Source organism: Notamacropus eugenii, chromosome 1 (genome assembly GCF_028372415.1).
Source record: "Notamacropus eugenii isolate mMacEug1 chromosome 1, mMacEug1.pri_v2, whole genome shotgun sequence".
Taxonomy (NCBI): Eukaryota; Metazoa; Chordata; class Mammalia; order Diprotodontia; family Macropodidae; genus Notamacropus; species Notamacropus eugenii.
Genome location: NC_092872.1, coordinates 547,676,719 through 547,684,961, shown reverse-complemented (window position 1 = coordinate 547,684,961; position 8,243 = coordinate 547,676,719).

The following is an 8,243-nucleotide window of genomic DNA, read 5'->3' as shown; positions in this document are numbered from 1 at the left end:
TAATTTCATTTTTTTAAGATATGATCCCATCCTATTCAATTCACCCTGTGCTCTCTGTCTCTGTCTCTCTTTCTGTGTCTGTGTGTTTGTGTGTAATCCCACCAACTACCCAGATACTGAAAAGTTTCAAGAGTTACAAATATGGTCTTTCTATGTAGGAATGCAAACAGTTCAACTTTAGTAAGTCCCTTATGACTTCTCTTTGCTGTTTACCTTTCCATGCTTCTCTTCATTCTTGTGTTTGAAAGTCAGATTTTCTTTTCAGCTCTGGTCTTTTCATCAAGAATGCTTGAAAGTCCTCTATTTCATTGAAAGACCATTTTTCTCCTGAAGTATTATACTCAGTTTTGCTGGGTAGGTGATTCTTGGTTTTAGTCCTAGTTCCTTTGACTTCTGGAATATCATATTCCACGCCCTTCAGTCCCTTAATGTAGAAGCTGCTAGATCTTGTGTTATCCTGATTGTATTTCCACAATACTAGATTGTTTTTTTCTAGCTGCTTGCAATATTTTCTCCTTGACCAGGGAACTCTGGAATTTGGCCACAATGTTCCTAGGAGTTTCTCTTTCTGGATCTCTTTCAGGTGGTGATCAGTGGATTCCTTGAATACTTATTTTGCCCCCTGGTTCTAGAATATCAGCACAGTTTTCCTTGATAATTTCATGAAAGATGATGTCTAGGCTCTTTTTTGGATCATGGCTTTCAGGTAGTCCCATAATTTTTAAATTGTCTCTCCTGGATCTATTTTCCAGGTCAGTTGTTTTTCCAATGAGCTATTTCACATTATCTTCCATGTTTTCATTCTTTTGGTTTTGTTTTGTGATTTCTTGGTTTCTCATAAAGTCATTAGCCTCCATCTGTTCCATTCTAATTTTGAAAGAACTATTTTCTTCAGTGAGCTTTTGAACCTCCTTTTCCATTTGGCTAATTCTGCTTTTTAAAGCATTCTTCACCTCATTGGCTTTTTGAACCTCTTTTGCCAATTGAGTTAACCTATTTTTCAAGGTGTTATTTTCTTCAGCATTTTTTTGGGTCTCCTTTAGCAAGGTGTTGACCCGCTTTTCATACTTTTCTTGCATCTCTCTTATTTCTCTTCCCAGTTTTTCCTCCACCTCTCTAACTTGATTTTCAAAATCCTTTTTGAGCTCTTTCATGGCCTGAGCCCATTGAATATTTATTTTGGATGTTTGGGATTCAGAAGCCTTGACTTTTATGTCTTTACCTGATGGTAAGCATTGTTCTTCCTCATCTGAAAGGATGAGAGGAGATGTCTGTTCACCAAGAAAGTAACCTTCTATGGTCTTATTTTTTTTCCCTGTTTTGGGCATTTCCCCAATTAGTAACTTGACTTTTGGGTCCTTTGTCAAGAGTAGGGTATACTCTGGGGACCTGTAAGATATCAGTTCCTCCCAGGTGGCACAATCAAGGTGTACTGGTCTGGGTGCAGGGAAGGATTTATGTGCCCAGAATCTTAGCAGGGTTTCCTCTCCACAGGCACCTGACCTCCAGTTCTGCCAAGCTAGCACTGGGGGGGTGGGATTCAGTCAAGCTGTAGGGGCAGGGCCACCATTCAGTGCGAGACAAAGACCAGCTCCCTCAGTCCCTCCAGGGGTTTTTAAGATCCAGCAATGGTCTTGGACTGCTGTACGGGCTGCCGTGAGAACTCCTGCCACCTGCCTGATGTGGCCTCTGCGGGCTGCTGCCTGAGGCCGGAGCTATGGGAAGGCCCTTCTGCCTTCCCAGCCAGCTGAGAAAACCCCCGTCACTGACATTTGGTGCCTGTGGGTTGAGGGATCTGCAGACACACTGCTGCGACTAGAGAGTCCACCTCCAAGGGTTGTTTGTGAGCTGCGCTGTGTGGCCAAGGCTGGGCTGGGCTCCACGCTCTGCTCTGCATCTGGTGCAACTGACATTTCCCATGGGCCTTTCAGGTCATCCTGGGCTGGAAATCTCCTCCACTCTGTTGTTCTCCACTTCTGCTGCTCCAAAATTTGTTGAGAGTCCCTCTCTACAGGTATTTTATGGGCTGTGTGGGGAGACCCTGCATATGTGTGTCTTTCTACTCCACCATCTTGGCTCTGCCCCTCAGACTCTAATTCTTAAGCTACTTGTACAGAACCTCTAACAAACACCCTTTTTGTGTCATGGACACCTTTGGCAGTCTATGGACCCCTTCTCAGAAATGTTTTTAAATGCATAAAATAAAATACTTAGGATTACAGTTATTTTTTAAAAAGCATTTTAAGTCTACAGAGCCCAGGTTAAGACATCTGCTCTAAGGGGAGGTGAGAAAATCATAGATTTAGAACTAAGAGACATCATGGAGGGAACTGAATCCAATATGCCCTTTACAAATAAGGCAACTAAGGCTCAGAGATTAAGTGACTTGCCCAGGGTCACTCAGTAAGTATCTGAATCATCTTGACTCCAATCATGTTCAGCACTCTCCTCAATAATACCATGAAGAGCACTAGCTGCTTTTGAGGCCAGTCCCAAAGCCAGAATCAATTCTAGATGAATCTCAAAAGCAAATATGCTAATTCCGGATCAATATCTACGGAATTTTCCACTGGGTCTCAGTAAGGAACAATAAGCTTGCACTATAAACATGACAAAATTTGCTCAACAAGGATCTGTTGACTAACCTTTGTATCTGAGCATGCACTTAAACATTGCTCTATGGACTTGTGTATCTTCCTGCTTTGAGACCTGGATATTTGACAAATCTTCAAATATTCGGAAACAGCAATTATATCACCCTACCTCTTCCCTTCTCCAAATTAACCTACAGTTCTTTCAATGCATCCACAAATGGCATTGACTCAAGGTCCTTCTTAATTCACTCAGTCATTCAAACAAGCATTTATTAAGCATCTACTACATGGTGGGTACTGTGCTAGTTAAAATCAATACACAGATAAAAAGATGGAGGGGTGAGGAGAGTCATCAAAGGAACTCCTGATCTGCTGGGCTGAAGCACCCACCCTAGAACTGGACATTTACTCTGCTAACTTCTTGGGAACATGTGCCTTGCTGGGATGACACAGCTTCTGATTGGTTCCAAGTGACTGATAGGTTGCATTAAAGATTATTGGCAACCACTGGACCTCTGTTGGGCACTAAGAGTTATGTAAACAGCTCCACCCTTCCTTTACTTTTGGGTCCCTCATCCATTGTTTGAACCTTCTTTCTAGGGGCAGGAAAGGGAAGAGGGGCAAGGAAAAAGGGGAGGGGCAGGGAAAAGGGGGAGAGATTTCCTCCCTTCCCTATCTCTCCAGCTGCAATGACAAGTACAAGCACATAATAGCAAAAACATAAACTTCTCTGGGAGTGCCTGAAACCTAACTGCCTTCTTTCTTTCTGTTTCCGTCTCTGAGCAAAGGTCAAAAACTAGAGATTTTGAGAAATCGATGTTTGCAGGTTTAGTGGTAATCTCATGGGTGGAGAATTCCTGAATTCCTCATTCCAGAATCAGTCAACTAGGGGAAGGTGATTTCTGTAAACAGCACACTTTTCCAGGAGGATCCATTAGGTAAAGAACTAAAGAAAGCTATGCCCTGCTGGTCAGGAAATAAGGGCCTTGGGATTTGGCTGGCAGTTCAAGGCTGAAGTGAATGCAAATTATTCATCTTACTGTCGCAAAAAGTTAACCTTACCCTTTTGGAAAGGAGAGAGGACATATGAGTACAATGGCTCAATGAATGAAAAATTGTTTATTAAGCACTTTACTATGTGCCAGGCATTGTGCTAAGTGCTAAAGGCACAAATATAAAAAGCATAACCACCCATGCTGTCAAGAAGTTTCTATTCCAATAGGGGAAGAAAAAACACATAGGACAATGGTATGTAGGAGGAGCATTTCAGTCTATGTAGACACAGGGATAGTGAAAAGAGTCATAAGACAATTGACTGATATGTCCTTTTTCCAGGAATGTTATTGTTGATTTGGCTATAGTTTCCAGAGCAAGAGTGGAAAGTGTGTTGGGCAAAGAGAATGGGAGGAGGTGGAGAAGGGTAGCATCCTGACATAAAGATAACCAGGAAGCACAATGGGGTCCAAGGACCCCAGGGTGGGAAATGGAGTGCTGGGTGCCAAGAGCATGGCATGAAGGTGGCCAGAGAGCCATCATATTATTTTGTTTTCCATATTATGTTCATGTTTGCTTTGAGTCTCATGCAGTTTTGGTGATAGAGGAAATAAGCTGCTGTCCTGTACCTGATATTGATATTACCCACTGAGTACCTTTTTAAAAGAGGACCTGTCGCCTACATTTGAAGATGCCCAAGACATAAGCTAAGTATTATCTTGGAGACTTTCCTGGATTCAATCTATTGGGTGTCACAAGTCAAAGGAAAAGATTGACTCTTTAAGGTCAAGTCCACAGGATGAGACCCAGTTCATGTGAATCTAGATTCCATGGAGAACCCTGGAAAACTGGATATATTTTGAGGACTTAACTCTAAAGAAGTTAAAAGACTTACTAGATGTCCATATGAAAGAACATGCAAAGGCTGAGTTGTCTAAAAGATACAAAAGCATTGTTTCCACAACTTTTTAGACTGGAGAGATTCCATCCTTCAGACTCTCAGTTACTAACTAATAAGCTTTGTCACTAGGGACCAATCAGGATATGCTGCATCACCCCAGTCAAGCAAATGTTCTTCAGCAAGGGGCCAGATCATAGGTCCAGTTCCATGGGAGATACCTGAATCCAGCAAATCAAACGTTCTCTTAATTACCTCTGGTACATAAGAAATAATCCTTTCCCTGAAAGAGTTTACATTCTATTGGGGGGAAAAGTACACCACAGAAATCTAAACATAAAATATATACAAAGTAATTTCTAGAGGCAAGACACTAACAACTGGGGGATAGGGATAGGCTTCCTGAAGGAAGGGTATAGGATCATAGAGCTGAAGCTGCAAAGGACCTCAGAGGTCAAGTCCAACCCACCAATTTTGCAACTGAGGCTCCGAGAGCTTAAATGATTTGTCCAGAGTGAAACAGCTAGTCCCTGTCTGAATCATGTCTTGTACCCTTCTTCCTGACTCCAAGTCAAACATTCTTCTCTCTCCAGCCTCTCTTGAGCTGAACTTTGAAGGAAAAAGATGTGAGGAGGGAGTACATTCCAGGGAGGATGAACAGCCTGTACAAAGGCATGAAGATGGGAACAGTAAGCAGACAAGAAAAGATGGAATGTAGAATATATGAAGGAGAATAGGAGGCAATAACCCTAGGAAGGGATGGTGAACTCAGACTGTGAAGGACTTTATAAGCCAATTTGAGGAATTTGTATTTTTTCCTAGAAGTGGGAGCCACTTCAGTCAATAAGAGAATGGATTAATGAACAAGGTCAGATTATCCTCTTCACTCTCCCCTGGATGTGTAGCCTACATGTATCTTTCCCAAAATGCGACTCCTAGAACTGAATAGAATATTCTAGATGTAACTTGACCAGGAAAAAGAGGGAGGGAAGGAAACAAGCATTTATTAAGCATCTACTATATACCAGGGCAGCTAGCTGGCATGACGGATAGAATGCCAGGCCTGGAGTCAGAAAGAATTGAGTTCAAATCTGTCCACAGACACTTACTAGTTGTGTGACCTTGGGCAAATCACTTAACCCCGTTTGCCTCAGTTTCCTCATCTATAAAATAATCTGGAGAAGAAAATGGCAAATCATTCTAGTATCTTTGCCAAGAAAGTTCCCAAAAAGGGGTCACAAAGAGTTGGACATGACTGAAATGACTAAATGGACAAGACCTGTATTCCAACTTAGCACTTTACTAATGTCTCATTGATCTTCACAACAATCTTGGGAGACTGATACCATTATTATCCCCATTTAACAGTTGAGGAAACTGAGGCAGACAAAGCTCCAGTGATTTGCCCAAGGTCAGATAAGCAAAGGCATATCTGAGATAGGACTTGAACTCAGGTCTTCCTGACTCTAGGTCCAGCATTCTATATACTGTACCATCTACCTGCCAGAATATACTGAAACTTTTGCCTCATTTTGAACACTATGCCTCTCTAAATGCATCTTGGCATAGATGTTATTTTTTGATTGCTTCATATAAAGTTGGTAGTCCACTGTAAGCCCTACATCTTTTCCTGAGGAACTTTTGGCTAAAAGCATTCAATAGCATAGGACTCTTCTTCCCATTAGGACATCAAACCATTAATTTGATTATTTGATATTATCTGGCTCTCACCATTCAACTAATCCTAAGTCCATTGAATTATATTTTTGTCCAGTTTGTATCTTCATCTTTTCCACAAGAAAGCTTGAGAGACTTTGTCAAATTCTTTGCTAAAACTTAGGCAAAATTTAAGTGTGGAGAAAGAAAATAATATTTTTATTTTTAGGGAAGATAATTTTTGTCTATTAAATAAGACAAATTATTGGGGTCAAATGAATGTGTTCAGTTGCATTTTTAAAAATTCTCTTACAAACCCTAAATAAGACCAAAAGAAAAGGAAAAGTAACAAACTTGGAAAAGTTTAAAAGCATGGAAAGATGACAGGCAAACCCTGATATCCAAAATGCATAAGAAACTATTTTTTAAATAAATTTTTAAAATGAAAAAAAGACAACACAAAGTCCTAGTGGATATAGTCAAAGGATTGAGATCAATGAATATAAGTAATATAAAGAAGATCTTTATTTAAAAAAAAAACATTAAAAGCAGAACAAGAAAAACAAAGTAGTAGGTCCAGCTATATATAAAGTAAAGTGCACAGGAGTAGACAAAGAAAGACGGTAGAAAGAATTAGAGAGAATGATTGATGAGGTGTTACGAACATTTGTTAGTGGTGAAATTCATGTATGTGAAGTAAATGATTGGACTAGATAGTCTTGAAGGTTCCTTCCAATTTCACACTGTGATCCTGTGATTCCTCCATAGCCTGACTGCAATCTCTTTCTAATGGTATACCTCCCACCCTATTCCCCCTTGTGAACTTTGTGTTCTAGACAAGCTGGATTATTAGCAGTCCCTGGCCTGCCATTTTGATGCTCCCTTTCTGGAATCATCATTGTAAAAGTAGAAGAGGGCAGAACTGAATTGGTTGTATTGATGTTTACCATTAAATAATATCTCTTTTAAAGCAAATGCCCTTCCACTAGTGGGTCAGTGGGTCATCTTTGCATAAGTACTGTCCTTTATGGGTCTCATAAAGTGTCAGTCAGAAAGCACCTCAGGTTGTCTCAGGAGGAATAAAGACATGATGGAAAGTGCAGTGGTTTGGAACGAGAAGTTCTGGGTTTGACCAATGAATTAGACATCCAAGATAGCTTGGGTGAGCCAGGTAACCTTGCTGATCCCTCAGTTTCTTCATCTACAAAAGGGCCATAATTATGCCTGTCAATACCTACCTCACAGAGATGTTGTGAAGCTCAAATGAGAGAGAGGAACTGAAAGAGCTTTCTTAAGTGTCACATGTTTGAGATGATTTTTGGACCTCTCTGATGTACTGCTCATACCATATTTTATGTTCTGGTTATCTGGTTTGTGTCATATCCCTCTAGTAAGCTGTCATTGCCATAAGGGTAGGGACGTTTCTTACCTAAACTTTGTTTATCACCCCAGTACAGTTTTTCACCTCAGTACCACTAGTAAAAGATGGTAATAAATGAGTTAATAACTAATTCATTGTTGGTGAGCTAATCCAACCATTCTGGAGGGCAGTTTGGAACTATACCCAAAGGGCAACAAAAATGTGCATACCGTTTGACCCAATAATATCACTTCTAGGGTTGTATCCTAAAGAGATCATAAAAATGGGAAAAAGGTCCCACATGTACATAAATATTTGTAGCAGCTCTTTTTTGGTGTCCAAGAACTGGAAATCGAGGGAATGCCCATCAATTAGGGAATGGCTCCACAAGTTGTGGTATATGAACTATTGTGCTATAAGAAATGATGAACAAGCAAACTTCATAAAAACCTAGAAAGACTTATATGAACTGATGCTGAGTGAAATGAACAGAACCAGGAGAACATTATACACAGTAACAGCCACAGTGTGTGAGGACAGTTTCTGACAGACTTAGCTCTTCACAGCAATACAAGGACCTAAAACATTCCCAAAGGACTCGAGGCAAAAATGCCACCTATATTCAGAGAAAGAACTATGGAATTGGAATGAAGAATGAAGCACACTACTTTCTCTTGTGTTATGTTTTGGTTTTTCTCATGGTTGCTCCCATTCATTTTAATTCTTCTATGTAACATGACTA